The following is a 17,611-nucleotide window of genomic DNA, read 5'->3' on the forward strand; positions in this document are numbered from 1 at the left end:
GCGGCATTGGGGACTCTGCCGGCCGACATCGGTTCGTTGGCGTTGCTGCCGCCACTGCTGCTGCTCCGACGACCACTGCTTTTGCTGTCGCTGCCGTCGCCTTCATTGCCGCTCGAATGCTTGCGATTCTCCAAAAACGTGTTTAGTGCTTTGTTGGCAGCGCAGAGAGGCGGTTGAATATTTTATGTTCGTTTATGTGCACACACAAACACGCTTACAGTCGTACATATTTATTTTTCGCGAATAGCAGGTTATTTGCGAAACCAACAACAACAAAAAACCTAAAATAAATGAAACAAAGTGATGTGAAGAGGTGAAAATTCAGAAATTTGTGGGTCGCAAGAGCAAAAACCCAGTGCAATTTAACCCAAAGCGAAAAAATTTGTGAAATTATTAGTTTATACATTTTTTGTTTCATTTCTGTTGTTAAAAAAAGTGTAAAAAATTGCCTGTGCAAAACTCCAAAAAAATGGTATAAAAAAAATTTAAAAAATTACGAAAAAAAAATTAATTTAATCGTCTAATTAGAAATATTTGCAAACTAAGTGTTTAATTGTGATTTATAAATGCAATTAATTTGCGTCATTTGTTGTTTTTGAAAAGTAAATATCGCCACAACAACAACAATACCAACAAATCCAATAACAAGCAATACAGTTGAAAAGCGCGTGAACGGAGGCTTAGCTGTTTCCCATTTATCTGTCGGCATTTGAAAACTCAAAGTAAATATTCATTTTAGTATATTAAAACAATTATTTATATTAATACAGTTAAGTAGCTGTAAATGTGGTAAATATACTACAAGATAAGAGAGCCATGCGACCTTTGGTCTACTGTGCCCTTAAACAAGAAAAATGTTTTCCTCAGCTGCTTCGAAGCTGTAATAATAAGATTTACAAATACAAAAGCTTCCTTATAAGAACTTGATTTTGACTGAAAAGTTTGTATGACAGCTTTATGTTTTGGTGGTTTGATTAAAATAATTTACTCGGAGTTTATACCGTTGCCTAGGACAGTAAACCGTGCCAAATTTCGTGAAGATAACTTCTCAAATAAAAAAAGTTTTCCACGCAAAGACCTGATTTTGATCGGTCAGTTTGTATGGGTTATGGCCTATAGTGGTCCGATATCATTGATTCCGACAAATGAACTATTTCTTTTTGTCTTGGAGAAAAGGACGGAAACAAAATTTCTGACCGATATCTCAAAAATCGAGGCGCTAGTTTGTGTATTACAGGCGGACTGACAAACGAACGTGGCTAAATCAACTCAGCGCGTAAAGCGTATTAAATTGAAGGTTTTATTTAGCATAGCTAGAGATTGAGGTAAAATATATACTGTTTTGTTCAAAAAATTGCTAAAGGTAATTAAAAAAAAAAAACTTTGACAGTTGATTTTCACAATATTCTCTTGAAGCGAATTTTTCACCAGAAAAATCATTTACCATAGACAAGAAGCATGCTAAGCCCGCACTATAAAGTGAACGTATAAGAGCCTCCCGAGTAAGTTTCAGGAGTTCCTGGCGATCCATTTCAGATGTACATAATGATGTATGTGATCAGACATTGTCCTAATGGAAAAAAAATTCCTGTTGGCAGAAATTGATCGCTTCCAAGCGATTGCTTCCTTAAAACATATTGTTGCCTCTATAGATCCGATTTGAGAGTTTGGCTGCAATGGAGCTGCTATGCGGAACATAAAGATTTTGAGAAAATTTTTAAGATATTGGCGTATGTATGTATGTTTTCTTTGCTGGTGACACATCTTTGACACATCCTCAAACAATATTAAGGCAATCACAAACTGCCTAAGAAGTTTTTTTAATACGAAATCCATCCTATCTTCCTATATTCATAGATTGAGTGTAGCCCGTTCGCACTTAAACAACGTGAAATTGTGATTACTAAAGTTATCTATCGAAAATATAAAGAATTTCTTAGACCTTACATACGTATAATATGATATCTTACTCTGTAATCGGTGATCCCATTGTGAAAATTTTCGGACCAGAGTAAACTTTTATCCGTATACTTCTGTGACGCATTAGTTATCCTTTAGCAGCTTAAATAATCTAATGAGTTTCAAAATGAAGTTTTATGAGAGATTTTGGTGGCTGTAGACCGATTATTCTTATATGTACAGAAATGTTTATTAAAAACGATCGGTGTTATACCAATTCTCCAAATCCATATGAGAACCTACTAATGACCACTGGTTAGTTGAACGATTTTATACATGTATTTTTGAAAGAACATTCTTTAGCATTTATTTTTTAAGGCTAACCTCTTTCAAATGTTGACCGCGGCTAAGTCTCAGATGGTCCAGCCGTTACGTGCAATTTTCTATGACTCGTTCGAGCAATTCGTGTGGTGACTTACGAATGACACGCGTGATGTTTTGCTTCAAGGCTTGAATCGAAGAGCGCTTGTCCGCATAAACTTTAGACTTTACATATCCCCACAGGAAAAATTCGAACGTTGTGATATCACACGATCTTGGTGGTCAATTGACCTGTCCAAAATGTGAAATTATCTGCTCACCGAAGTGTTTTCTTAATAAATTGTTGGAATAAACTGTCGCCGAGGCCCGATAACGGTCGCCTTTGACTGTTACGTTCTCACCGTCATCATTTTTCAAGAAATATGGACCAATGATTCCACCGGCCCACAAATCACATCAAACCGTTGTTTTTGGATAAAATGGCAGCTCTTGAATCTCGAAAACGTCAGATATTCTTGGAACTTTTCCAGAACCCATTGAACAAAGCGATGTCGCTCGAGCGGCTTCAGTTCTTGCAAAAGCTATATTTTGTAAGCTTACAATTCAAGATTTCGACGTAATATACGCTAAGTCGTTCCATACGTCAGTTCGAGTTGCTGCAAAAGGCGCCAAATCGACTCTCCGCGGCCTTCTTGTACACTGTCGCCGTCGAATATTATCCAATAATGAATGCTGGGTCTCAAGATGTGTGATGGTATTGTGAATGGTACGGCCAGTAGCCGGCTATGTTGACCATAAGTTGAGTCCGAAACACATTCTTTACAGAACATGAATTTTCGTAATAAAGTCTGATCTCTGGAGTAAGATCACATTTTTGATCATAACTCTGGCTCTACTCATCGTAGAGGAAAAAGGCTTGTTAAGTGCACAATCTGAACATGAGCTAAGATTTTCTCGAAATTTATAAACTACTTTTTATGAAATTAGTATTATTTTAAAATTGAAAATTCGTTGCTTCACTCCAGTTCATTGTATATTTTTCACTTAGCATTGATTAAATAAAATAATTAATTATTGCCATAAAAATATAAAAAATTGATGTAAACTAATTTATTTACTTAAGTTAACAACTAATTAATGATTTAGTTTGAATGCAAAGGCAATTATTTATTCAAGCAATTTGTACCTTTTAAAACTGTATTAACAAGTAAATTAGAAAAGTCTATGTGGAATGCTACTCTTTCGATCCCACACTCTGTGGGTTAGTTTAATGCGAATGCACTGACGTTGAAGTTTTGTGATTCAAAGGTTACTGCTAATAGTTTAGATAAACGAACGCTCATTCATAATTTAATATTTATGTGTGTACATATGTAAGTACATATGTATATAAATATATACATATATCCATTGAATTGATTATAGCTATATATTTTTTTATTTATTTTTTTCAAACATTTTTGCCGGCTTGCGTGCTTTTGATTAGTGCTAACTGTCGCTGTCGTTACTCGCTATTTACGACGACAATATTTACTGTATTCTATGCATGCTAATACCAAGCGGTGAATCATGATCACTTCGTGCCTTCTTGGTGCTGCAAGATCTTATGCACAGCAAATACAATGCCGACTCTGATTCATAATAAAGAGCTTAATAAAAAGAAGCAATGAAATGTGGCGACTTTGGTGTTACCCAGTTTGCACCTCGACTATTAGCACCTTGACACCGCTACCGTTATCGTGCTGACTCTTTTGATTTAACTCTTCGTCTTGCTTTGCGGTATAAACATCTGCGGCCAACAGTAGCAATCTAGTCTGCATTTCCTGTTACCCTAAACAGGGCATGCTAAGTTTGACACAAAGTTTGTATTAACCAAGAGGAAAAGTTGGAGATCCTTTAAGTGATCAGTGTGACGAACTAAGTCGGTTTAGCCGTGTCCTATATACGCAAACTAGTACCTCAATTTATTGAGATACAGATATGAGATCGGACCACTATACGGTATAGCTGCAATACAAATTGATCCATCGAAATCAAGTCAAGCCTTTTTATTTGATGAGTTATCTTTACGAAATTTGGTATAGGTTATTTTCCAAGACAATAATACAATCTCCGAAGAAATTATTCAGATCGGACCCCTATAGCATATAGCTGTCATACAAATTGATCGATCAAAATCAAGTCCTTGTAGGAAAAACTTTTTTATTTCACGAGTTATCTTCACAAAATTTGGTATATATTATTCTCCAAGGCAACAATGCCATCCCTGAAAAAATTATTCAGATCGGATCACTATAGCATATAGCTGCCATAGAAACTTATCGACAGAAAGAATGTCTTGTATGGAAAACTTTTTTATTTGATATCTTCATGAAACTGATTGCGGATTATTGTCCAAGACAACCCTATAATCTATGAATATTTTGTTCAGTTAGAACCACTATAGCATATAGCTGTCATACAAACTGATCGATAAAATGGAAGATGAAGTTAAAGATAATTAATTTAAGTACTTTAAGAAATCCACCCGTGAAGGCTATGTATTGTAGCTGCGGCCCAGCCGAAGTTGGTTTTTGTGTTCTTTGTTTGCCTTAATTCTATGAATTACTATTCCTTCTTATATTGTTATTCTACATTCTTTAAAACCGCTGCTTGCCTTCAAATTTATGCAATGCACCTTCTAGTCTTCTCTGCGGTACGTGATTTTATGCTCTACTTTCCACACACATAAACAGTTTTGTCTTTGCAATGCCGTTTTGTCAGCACTGACCGATGCCAAATCGCAAATTCCATAAACACTTACACACATATATTTTTATGCATATTACATATGTATTTCTTCTTCGTTCAACTCTTCTTCAACTCAAACGCCAGTTGGTTCCATAAACACATCTAAATCTTCACTGCTACGTTATAAGTACTCAATGACATGCTCCTCACTCTCACTAGACTTTCCTCTCGATCTTTATCCGACTGCCGCTAGAAAGTGCTTGCTCTTTAATTCTAGTTCACTAATGTTTTGCATGACATTCGCACATTAGTGTTCCCGTTGTAATTTAGCTTTTGTGTGAAATTTCACCGCCTACCCACCACTTAGAGATCAGCTGTTTGTCGATCTTGCGAAAGCAGGTCATGTACATCGTACTTGCAAACGCACAACCGCTCATATTTGTCGTCTTCGCCAATAAGTGCCATAATCAGCTTTGGCTTCACTCTCGTCGACAGACTCGCGTGTTTATGCGACATTCGTCATATTTACATGATCGCTCTGTCGCTCATTCTGTGACATTTGCCGTCTTGGGGCTCGACACTTCACTTGTTTCATAGGCCTGCTCACTGCCCCTCAGCAAGTCATTACACTCACATACATAAGTTTTCAATCTCCTAAAAGCACTGGGTTCTCGTGCATATTTTTCATTGTTTTGTTGTTCTTCAACCTTTGTATTGTGCTATATTTAGACACTGACTTCTTTGCTTTACTAAAGCACTTATGTACTTGTGCTTTAATTAACCATATATTTAATTTAAAATGCAAAGAAATTTTCCAATTTGTTGCTTGTAATGTCTTGCAGTCTGTCGTCTTATCGCTGCGGAACATTTCCAGTTTTTATGTGTTGCTTGAGTGCGAATACAGTTGCGTGCAAGAAAGTGGCAGTTACAAATTTAGTCGTTGTCTCGATAGGATTATAAAAAAAATTTAAAAAAATTTAGTTCAGAACGAGAATGGATGAATTTAATTATCAAGTAAGTAAGGAAGGATGGAACGTTGAAGTTTCTTTTAGTAAGCAACTAATATATTTGCCAAACTCTACCCAATACGTCCTCAAAAGTTATTACGTTAATTTATAGGTTAATATATAGGTTAGTAAGCAGTTAGCAATATTTTTATCCGCAAAAAATTCTACAACTTACTCATACTTTGAATGATCTGTTCTTCCAAAAAGCTCCCTTAAATTTATTTAAATGTGGAGTTGTTTTCATTAACTTTCTTTTATTAGAAATCTTATTTTCTTGACCATAATTCCTTCGTTTTAGCTTCAAATCACTACTGTATTTATCTAATAATTGAAAACAAGTTGATTTTAGCAGTTTAAACTCCAAATACATAAGTATTCCCGAGTTGGTTCGTAGTTGAACGAATTTTAACTTTTTTTCGAACCATTTTCTCCTCCTAACGTTTATTGCTTTTGTAGAAAAACTTACTATATTATAAAGCTTTTCGATAATTTTAAGAAATCATTTAAAGTTATTGTTCAAATCGGAGTTTATTCCCAGTTAAGAAGCACCCCAAGAATATTGATACCATAGACGTTACTTCAGGAAACTAAGTCATACCGAAAAGACTCGCGTTAGAGTTAGAAAATTTATATGAAAATTGTTCAATTATTGAGGGTGCTTAATAAGTAACTACCTAGTTATTACCTACATATATCTGATCAAATTTGACCCGGACTGACAAATAAAAATACAAATTTTTTCACGCATTTTAATACAAATCTTTTTTATCGTCTTTACAATAAGCTAATTTTGAGCCAAAGCAAGCACAGCCAAGTTTAACTCAACTTCTTATAGGCCTCGGTTGGGATGGCCTTCAGTGCCTTTAGTGAATTTTTAATTTCTTCGTTTTCGGCTCTTTTTTGGAGCGCCATTCGCTAGATTGTTGGACAACTCGACTTCATATTCATAAACTCACGTCTCGGACCTAAAAATGATGCTTTTGATGAGTATAATGCCCTCATTTACGTTGCCAATCATATTTTTTTGCGACCTCTATTCGACGTCGTTTATGCAAAAAAATCAGGTCTATCAGCACGAGTCTAGCATGGACACGCTCCATACCCAAAACATAAACCATGAGTTGATTCGGAACAAAAGAGTTATTGAGCTCATTCACTTTCTTTTTATCGTCATTAGCATAGGAGGATGGACGACTCGTTTGAGGCAAGTTTTTGATTACTTCAAGACCTGCACTGAAAGCTTAGCTCCTATCAAATGATCTCCTCCATGATAAAGTGGACTCCGGAAAACACCTCTGCAACACTTTCAACGTTTCCGTTTCTACTGGAAATCTAAAATTTCAAGCAACCACGTTGGTCACGCAGTTTCTATGGACCAGTCGGGTCATATTTTAACAGATGGTAGACCCCTATCGATAATTGTAAGAAATTCGTTAAAGACGACGATCTAATAGTGCTTCCAGAATGTCCACTTTATAGGGGTACTGAAAAGTTTCGTCTCAAAGTAAACTTAATTCGAGGCAAATATGCTCAATTAGTGACTAAAGCGATGTTTGACTAAGTATGTATATAGTTGCTAGTAATGACTCACATACGTAAGTACATAGCATATGGTAACTTCTTGAAACCTTAACCGAGTAGTTACGTTGTGCGTTCGAATGACTGCTGGGTTATTTCCTCATATTTCTGTTTTATTTTGCATACCCACTTCTAGTTACCGGTGTCTCTTTGTTAGCTTTTGTTTTTGTTTTCGTGTCCAAATATAGTGAGTGTCTGAAAATTTTCTCTTGTGCCAAATTTGAAAGTTTATTAAACTTTGTCTCTGCCAACGGAAACCGCTAACAGCGTATGCTCGCACATACTGCTCGGCATATTTGCACTCTCACATTGCTTTCGCAGCTTTGGCAGCTGCTACGGGCGATTATATGTAATCTGTGCACTACCTTTTAGGAAATTGGTTAAAGTTTCAATGAAAACAAAAACTCTTTGAATGTCGCTGTAATCTTAAGGAAACTTTTCAGTTGTTTGCTGAGCAGTAAGTATTTTGAAAATTTCTCTGCTTTAAAGTTTCAAAAGAATTGATAATTTTACAAAAGACTAGAAGTTGCACCAAAAACTGAAGATTGAGTTTGAAAAATAACTGAAATTCTCCGCGCATTTTTAGAAAATCACATTTATCCAATGTACATATATTCACGCCCTCTTGTGCTGCAAAATTAATTGGCCATCTCCATGGACCAGCAGCTAAGAAAGTGTTGCTCTCATTTCATTTACCACTAACGTCAAAAGCTTATTTAATTCAGAAATAAAAATAAACAACAATTCGAGAAAGGTAAACAGCTGCAGCAGAACTGGTTTGAACACCCGACTCCGCTGCTTAGCCGAGAGTGCGCGCGTGTTCTGGGATGCGTTGCAGCGTTGCATTTACAGTTGCAATTCAACATTAAGCATTGTAAAGCAAATGTTCGGCAAATAAGTGGAAATGAAATGTAAATAAAATTAAAAATTCACACTCGCATTCGTGCACACCCACCGAGTGCAATAATTTAACGACTCCAGGAAATTATACGCGGAAAGCAAACAGACCAAAACTGCACGCTGCTGTAGGTGCTTACTACTAGGGTGCGACTGTTTAGTGCTGTTGTATTTGTTATAATAAGAATGAAGTAGGAAACCAGATATTTGTGTAGATTAATAGCAGAATAGCAAAAATATATTGAAACATGAAAACCCGTTATCTGTAACCGAAGATTTAAAAATAAATAAGTTTTCCATACAAGAACTTGATTTCAAGCGTCCAGTTAATATGACAGCTATATGCTATAGTTGTCCGATCTGAACAATATCTTCGAATATTGTATCCTTGCTTTTGGAAAATAATCGGTACTAAATTTCATGCAGATATCTTCTCTAATAAAAAGTCTCCCATACAAGAACTCGATTTTGATCGTTCAGTTTGTATGGCAACTATATGCTATAGTGGCCTGACATATTGTATATTTCGACAAATGAGCAGATTCTTGGGAAGAAACGGACGTATGAAAAATTTCAGATCCATATCTCAAAAACTGATGGAGGAAGACCTCCACTTCGTCGGAAAGACTAGAAAGAAGAAGAACCTGGCTACCCTTGGAGTCTCCAACTGGCACCAAAAATCGAAAAGAAAGAACGGCTTCGAGCCCTTGTAAACTCGGTGATAACCGCGTAAGCGTTGTCGACGCCAATAAAGAAGAAGAGAATTCAAACTCACTTAAAATACTCTCGCTCCCTGAAAATTTGAAAATATTGACCCTCCCTAATAATGCAGACTAGCATTGCATTGGTAATGCCCATTGATACTTCACAGTTTTCTTTACCTGTATGTACTTTGTACAACAGTTTGTTAATTATGGTAATAAAATAAACAAAAACAAAAAAATATTTAATTAATTTGTATTTATAACGGTTTACATTGTTTAAGCGAATTTTTCGCGGATTATACAAATATAAATTATGTGTGGAAAAAGAATAATAAGGTCCATTTTGGGTTGGGTTGGTTCAGTGGTTTTATTACGCTGTAGTTAAGACACACAAAAAGAGATCCACAGAACCGAAAAAATTTCTCTATGCGAATCGACAGTCCAATCAGCATTTTAATGCTATTTTTAAATATTTAGCTTTGTAGCCTAATTGTGCTGCCATTGAACAAAGTCTGCTATGCTTTCACTTAACCTTAGTTTTGTCTATGAAGCTGACCAAAGTGTAATATGTTTTTCAAAATTCTCTCTCTCTCTAATTTTCAAATAAATCCGAATCTGGAAACAATTTTTATTAAACCATTGAACAGTGCCTTCAGCGCATAACTTTTAATGGAGTCATGAGGCGTTTCCAACGAAGTGGATTCTTGACAACAGGAAAAAGGCGACAGAAGCCAAATGTGGCGAGTACGGTGGCTGAGCAATGGCTCTCGTTTCGTGTTTGGGCAAAAAATTAGTTTCAATAATGCTGGAATGTGATGGCACATTTTCATGTTAAATAATCCATTTTTTCTCCAGAAATTCGGTCTTTTACGAGGGCTTCTCTCAAGTAGACGGCTCTAAACGGCCAAGTAATATTCCGTGTTAATTGTTTAAACCTTTGGTACGATCCACGGGGAAACTACGTCGCTTTAATCAAAGTACACGATAAGCATCCACCTTATTTGTGACCTACTTTCGGCTCATTTTTGGAGTGCCGTTCTGTAGAATGTAGGACAGTTTCGATTTCCTTTTCAAAAACCCAACTCTCGTTGTCAGTAATGATGCGTTTGATGAATGTAATAGGTCAACTGAAAAGTCTCCGACCTACCATATTAATACACATCCTTTTTAGGAAAATTTCTCTTCAAGGGTAATACACTGATTAAAGCTACCTTCCTTTTCGATATCATGTTTGTAATACTATTTGTCTTTAGCTTCAAAATAGGCCTCACTTGTCTTGGTGAAACAGCACTTTTTTTTCCAAATCGGACGTTTTTCAGCGATTTCGTCCGTCAAACGGTCCAATAACGCTATATGATAGTCGCTATTGATGGTCCTTCTTTTTTCGAGGTCGTCAAAAAATTATTCCATTCGCATCTTAAATACTGACTTAACTTGCTAGCCGACCGTTGCGTTTTTCATGTTTTGGAGCGGGTTCACCGTGTTCGGTGCACTCGGATGACTGTCAAATGTACTTTGGAGTAAAATGGTGGAGCCATGTTTCATCCATTGCCACAAAACAACGCAAAACCTCGAGTTTATAATGCTTGAACATCTCCAAACCCTGCTTCGATGCAGCAACTTGTCGTTGTTTTTGGTCAAAAGTGAGCTCGCGCGGCACCTACTTTCTACAGAGCATTCTTATGCCGAAATATTCGTGAATAATATGATGTACACGTTCAGTTGATATCTTTAGAGTGCCTGCCAACTCGAACAACTTCACTTTGCAGTCATCCAAAATTACTTTGTGGACCTTTTTGATGTTTTCGTTGGTAATAACCGCTTTCGGGCGTCCACTGCCTCCAACGTCCTCCATACTCATTTCATCTCTTTCAAACTTACCTAACCTTTTGAAGGTTAGTGCTAACTAAAAATTATATGGATTTAATGCTAGTAGCGCCATCTATGTGTCAGGCCAGGGTCTTCACAATTGACCTGTTAATGTCCTCAGCTACGTTGTCAAGCGTCTGGTTGGTCGACGTTGGTTTTTTTCAAGAGATTCAGGTCTTTTGGTATGAGTCAAAGAATTGACAGGCTCCGTACCCAAAACATTAACCGAAATGTGTTGAATCGACTCTTAGGAGATTTTGAGATCCTCTACGATTTCCTCTTCTTCAAGCACTGCTTCTTAACTTTTTCGATGACTTCACGTTTCGTATTATTGCCAAGAGAACGTAGAAAATCCTCCAAAAGTTAATATGGTTAACCAATAGATTCAATCATTACTTTCTTTGATATGTTTTTCATGGCCGTTTCCTAACATTCGCAAAAGTTAAGGTCTTAGCTGTGAAATTTAAGCGCTGTCGCTGAGTTGGCCTCTATTTTCCTATAAATTCTCTCTTAAATGTACATACAAACATAGGTATGTTTGTGCAAATTCCTTAATTATGCGCACATTTGCACACTATTTTTAGTTTGGCACTACTTTCCATCATATTCCTTATCGGGCTGCGTCATCCATCATAATCTATTTATAGTCTCTATATGATACAGCCATAATACGCTATTGTACATCGCTTGGTTGTTTTGAAGGCTGCACTCTCACTGGCCCTGACTTCATTTTATTATATTTGCACAAACAACTGCGCTTATGTATGTATGTTAGTGTGTGTGTGTGCGTAGACTGTGCAAAAACTGATAACAAGTAATTCAATTAATTAGTAATCACACAAGAGCATTACCAAATTGTATATTTATGTATGTATGTTTGTGAACAGCTTATTATCATAGCCATAGAGACATTGCTGTTCATGACGTCTGTGCGCTTGTAAATATATAATATATATGTATGTATGGATGTGTTCTCACGACTTTCAAATCGAAACGAAAATTACAAAGCAGGATGATGGAAAAGTTCATACAGAACTCTATCTCTTCAATAATTTTATTTTTAATGGTAATGTTAATGCTTATTGTGGCTCATGTAAATTGCAAACATCTAGTCATTGTGTCATCTATTCACTTCACTTCAATTCGAAAATATCGTTTGTTTAACGTAAATGTCAACGTGACAATTATTGACAGAGCTTAGAAAATGAGATTAAAGAAATTTTATATTAGGGTGGCTCACTTTGGGTGCGTAGGTTTTGATTTATATAGAATTTTTTTGGTTTATTTTTGATGCCCGGTCGATTAGCCACCAGGATCGTGTGATATCACACCGTTAGACTTTTTCCTGTGGAGATATGTAAAGTCTAAAGTCTATGCGGACAATCCCGCTTCGATTGAGGCCTTGAAGCAAAACATCACGGGTGTCATTCGTCAGTTACCAGTAGAAATGCTCCAACGAGTCATCGAAAATTGAACTCAACGGATGGACCATCTGAGAGGAAGCCGCGGCCAACATTTGGAAGAGATTATATTTAAAAAACAAGTAAGGAAGGCCTAAGTTTGGGTGTCACCGAACATTTTATACTCTCGCATGATAAAGTGATAATCGAGATTTCATTATCCGTCATTTACATATTTTTTTTATTTTGCTGTAAAATTAATTAGATTAGTAGTTCCTGAGATATGGTGTTTGGTCCATAAGTGGGCGACGCCACGCCCATTTTCAATTTAAAAACAAGTAAGGAAGGGCTAAGTTCGGGTGTCACCGAACATTTTATACTCTCGCATGATAAAGTGATAATCGAGATTTCATTATACGTCATTTACATATTTTTCAAATACCGTATTTTTGTAAAGTTTTATTCCGCTATCATCATTGGTTCCTAATGTAATATATATAATACAGAGAAGGCATCAGATGGAATTCAAAATAGCGTTATATTGGAAGAAGGCGTGGTTGTGAACCGATTTCACCTATATTTCGTACATGTCATCAGGGTGTTAAGAAAATATTATATACCGAATTTCATTGAAATCGGTCTAGTAGTTCTTGAGATATGGTTTTTGGTCCATAAGTGGGCGAGGCCACGCACACTTTCAATTTTTCAAAAAAGCCTAGGTGCAGCTTCCTTCTGCAATTTCTTCCGTAAAATTTAGTGTTTCTGACGTTTTTTGTTAGTCCGTTAACGCACTTTTAGGGATTTTCAACATAACCTTTGTATGGGAGGTGGGCGTGGTTATTATTAGATTTCTTCCATTTTTCAACTGTATATGGAAATGCCTGAAGGAAACGACTCTGTAGAGTTTGGTTGACATAGCTATAATAGTTTCCGAGATATGTACAAAAAACTTTGTAGGGGGCGGGGCCACTCCCATTTTTCCAAAAAAATTACGTCCAAATATGCCACTCTCTAATGCGATCCTTTGTACCAAATTTCACTTTAATATCTTTATTTATGGCTTAGTTATGACACTTTATAGGTTTTCGGTTTTCGCCATTTTGTGGGCGTGGCAGTGGGAAGATTTCGCCCATCTTCGAACTTAACTTTCTTATGGAGCCAAGAAATACGTGTACCAAGTTTCATCATGATATCTCAATTTTTACTCAAGTTACAGCTTGCACGGACGGACGGACAACCGGATTTCAACTCTACTCGTCACCCTGATCACTTTGGTATATATAACCCTATATCTGACTCTTTTAGTTTTAGGACTTACAAACAACCGTTATGTGAACAAAACTATAATACTCTCCTTAGCAACTTTGTTGCGAGAGTATAATAAATGCCAAAGAATATTCTTTCGAATGATAATAAACGTTCCTCATCAAATTTGAAGCTTCTTTATTTTTTCTTAAAAAAAAGTTAGGAACCTCGAAATGGAACACCTTTTAGTATAACGAGGCTTGTCAATTTAGTAATTTCTGTAGTTCATTAGAAAGAAATATTTACACATATGCAATATAATATATCTCTCCTATCTATTGGCAAAAAGCGGGAACAGTCGATTTTTATGAGCTTTTTCTGAGGAGAATTTTTCACCAGCAAATTCATTACCTTTTTACACAGGAACAGGTTGGTAATCATTTGATTCCAAGTATAAACTAAAAGCTGATAGTGCAAACACGACCCCACCAAGCTCACGAAGCTTCTGGCAAGTCCCTATCGCTGTGTGTGGGCTGGAGTTGTCCGGATGGAACCCAATTCCTCTGCTATTGACTAAAGCTGACTGCTACTGGGTAATTGTTTCCTTCAGATGGTCCAAGAACTGATATGTAGTGTACTTTCGAATTAATAGTTTGTCCGTATTTATAACAGATGATTTCCTGCGAGCTTCACCAAACACATCCAAAACTCTTCTTGACAGTCATTTCAGGCTTAACCACCCTTTGTGTTGGCTCATCACTATTCGACCACGAACGTTTTCTCCTGACTTTGTCTTAAGTGATCCATTTTATATCACCTGTAAATATCCGTCTCAGAAATGTATCGATTTAGCAGCGATTCGCAGATGGAAACTCGGTCCATGAAGATTTTTGCGGTAACACGTATAGCACCCAGACATCGAGCTTCTTTCTATATCCCGCCTTATTTAAATGGCAGTCTCTGCGCAATCGAAACATTGCTTACGCGACAGTCACGGTTTTCATTGTTTTATTGCTATTTTTAACAATTGGCGCCAGAACGTGATGTCTCATTGACATCAAAATTACCGGAACGGTACGAAAGAAGCCAAAATTGCGCATATTTGAGTCCTACAGTATCAGTACCAGTAATACAGATACTTACTTGAATAAGGGTTTTTCTAAGTCAAAGTCGACTTTGTGATTTTATCAAATAAATGTAGGGCCTTATAACATTATGAGCTATGTAAATGTCGAGGAGAGGCAACCACTGGAATCAAGCCCAGCTTCTCTGTATCATCGGTAGCAGACTCGGACCTATGTATATTCGACCAAAGACAATTACCTCGGAAATATTACCTTCCTTTTGTTTTCATGAATTAAAGATACTTTTGCATCATGTGATAGTTTAGGTTATGCTAGTCTGGTAGGCCAATGAGCCACGCATAGACCAAATTTGTTCCTTTGCGATATCAGATAGAGTTCAGTTACTAGGTCCATGAGGAGTAGTCAACCTTTAGTATGCCTGCGGTTGACATGAATGTCAGCAGACTCTGCGGCTTCACTATCTGTACCTCTTTCAGCGTATCATACCGTAGGGACCCCAGATGATTACATCGTAGTCTTGCCAATGCGGGACAAGTGCACCAGAGATGCTTTATTGACTTGCTCTAGACATTCCTGGCAGTATTCTCGATCTGTCAGCGCCTTTCTGTGGACGCGTGTCGCCACCAGACAGTGACCAGTTAGTATTCCGATCAAAGTCTTCAAATCTCTTTTATCGGGTGCCAATAGAAATTTTGTGTACTTCCGAAAATATTATAACTTTTAGACTACTCCATTTCGGTCTAGTTCATTTTCAGTACTTAAAGTCTAGTTACAAACTAGTGTTTTGCCTCACTAGTTGGGGTTCGGTCAGAAATTCGAATTTGCAAAACAGTATTTCGGTAGTAGTAACCTAATAGCCCATCCCACCACAAAGGCAAGCATATAATCGCAAATAGAAGACCTTCCAATTCATATTTATTTATTTTTGCATTTGCCTTCATAACTAACTTTTCCCTCGGAAGTGACACATTTATCGATAGTCAATGATTTGTGCAATAGAAGTCAATATTTCAGATCCTTTGCTCGTCACTAACCACGCATAAATCATACTCATGCCCACTTAGAGCGCTGTGTGACACATTTTTCATTCAAATTGTTGTTGGATTTTTACCTCGGTGAAAATGCTATTAACAGACAGTGCGTCATTTTCGATCGATAAACAGTAAAAATAGCAAATTCTTTTATTACAACACACACACTCACTTTATTGGTTCAGCCATAATACCGTTATTTGCGTAAAGCAGCAAAGTGTGCAAGCATTTACCAGCTATTAAACGCTTGTGGGGTAACAAGTGTCCCCACATTTACATGTGTCGGTACTTAGGTAAGCAGTTTCATGCAAATCAAGCGAATGTGAGTCTACTTAAAAGCTCGCTTCGCTCTTCATTTATCATGTTGCGTGTCTAATTTATGCTCAGCTGCTTGTTGTTGCCTTCCCTAATGCCTTAGCGAGCCAGAATGCTGAGCAACGAAAGTGTCAATTCACGAATTGACAGCTGTCATTTGGAAATGTGTGATTTTTTGTGTGGCATTTTATTGTGTGTAGATTTTAATGGAAATATTTAAATATTCGGTATAAATACACAAGTGGAAAATTTGATTTTGTTCGAGGGAATGGAATGTCCTTGTGGAATGAAATTCTTCGTGCACATAATTTGCTTTTATTAGATTGTATTTGTAGAGATATTCTTGGATTTGAGTTGTCCATTTCGAAATTCCGAATTTATTATCATTCGAAAGAATATGCTTCGAAATTTATTTTTGAAGTTAATCTCTTTCGATTGTTGGCCGCGGCTACGTTTCAGATGGTCCATCCGGTGAGTCCAATTTTCGATGACTCGTTCGAGCATTTCGACCGCTAACTGGCGAATGACACTAGTGTGGTTTTCCTCCAAGATCAGAATCGAAGTAGGATTTACTGTAAATGTCTCACCGAAGTGTTCTCCAAACAAATTCATTGATTGATGCAATGTGTGTGAACCAAATGTCGCCGAGATCACGAGCTTCAATTTCAGGCATCAAACGGCATCGGCATCATTTTTGAAGAAATATGGACCGATGTTTCAAGCAGCCCACAAACTACACCAAAACATTGCTTGTTTACATATCCATTGAGCCAGAAATGGGCCTTATCGCTGAACAAAATTTGGCTCGAAAAGGTCGGATCTTCTTGGAACTTTACCAGACCCCATAGAGCGTTGTCGCTTGGGAAAGGCGAGCGGCTTCAGTTCTTTGTAGTTTGTACGCTTTTGATTTAAGATCTCGACGTAAAATGCGCCAAGTCGTTCCATAAGTCGGTCGGAGTTGCTTCGAACGGCACCGAATCGACTCTACACGGTCTTCGTGTACACTCTTAGCTACGGCTGCTATATTTTCTTCACTGCGTGCTGGATGTAGTCTATTCAGTCGAATATTATCCATTAATAAATGCTGGGTCTCAAGCTGGGTGATTGTGTTGCGAATGTCATGCTCAGTAGGTCGATTATGTTGACCGTAGGTTAAGCGAAGTATGCGAAACACATTTTTTACAGAACGTGAAGGCGTTAGTTTTTCCATGGTGAAATACCTAGAAATACTGAACAAAAATAACTTGACAGCTTGACCCGACTAACGCGTGGTCTGTCAAACAAAGACTATTGATATAAGTACCTCTACCTTGATCATCCGTTACAAGTAATTTTATTCTATCTGTTCGGCACATTACGATTTAGTCGCTTGTGTAACTTTTTTCTACTTGAAAACTGAAGGAAGTCCCTGAGTTGAATCGACTTAGCCAAGTCTCTCTGTCTGTAAAAATGTAAATATCGATCTGTATTTTCGCACACGTTCTTTTCTCCCCAAGAAACTGCACGTCTGTCGAAACCACCGATATCATA

General features: G+C 37.1%; 1 protein-coding gene across 1 annotated transcript in view; it reads left to right on the forward strand.

Annotated features, from left to right (window-relative positions):
• The first annotated feature begins 674 nt into the window (after positions 1 to 674).
• Positions 675 to 17,611, forward strand: part of LOC120777509 (serine/arginine repetitive matrix protein 2-like) — a 162,220-nt gene continuing 145,283 nt past the window's right edge. The window contains exon 1 of the mRNA XM_040108871.1: positions 675 to 722. The gene's annotated coding sequence lies outside the window, so the exon portion shown is untranslated. The remainder of the gene's footprint in view (positions 723 to 17,611) is intronic.

The sequence above is a fragment of the Bactrocera tryoni genome, chromosome 5 (genome assembly GCF_016617805.1).
Source record: "Bactrocera tryoni isolate S06 chromosome 5, CSIRO_BtryS06_freeze2, whole genome shotgun sequence".
In the NCBI taxonomy this organism is placed as follows: domain Eukaryota; kingdom Metazoa; phylum Arthropoda; class Insecta; order Diptera; family Tephritidae; genus Bactrocera; species Bactrocera tryoni.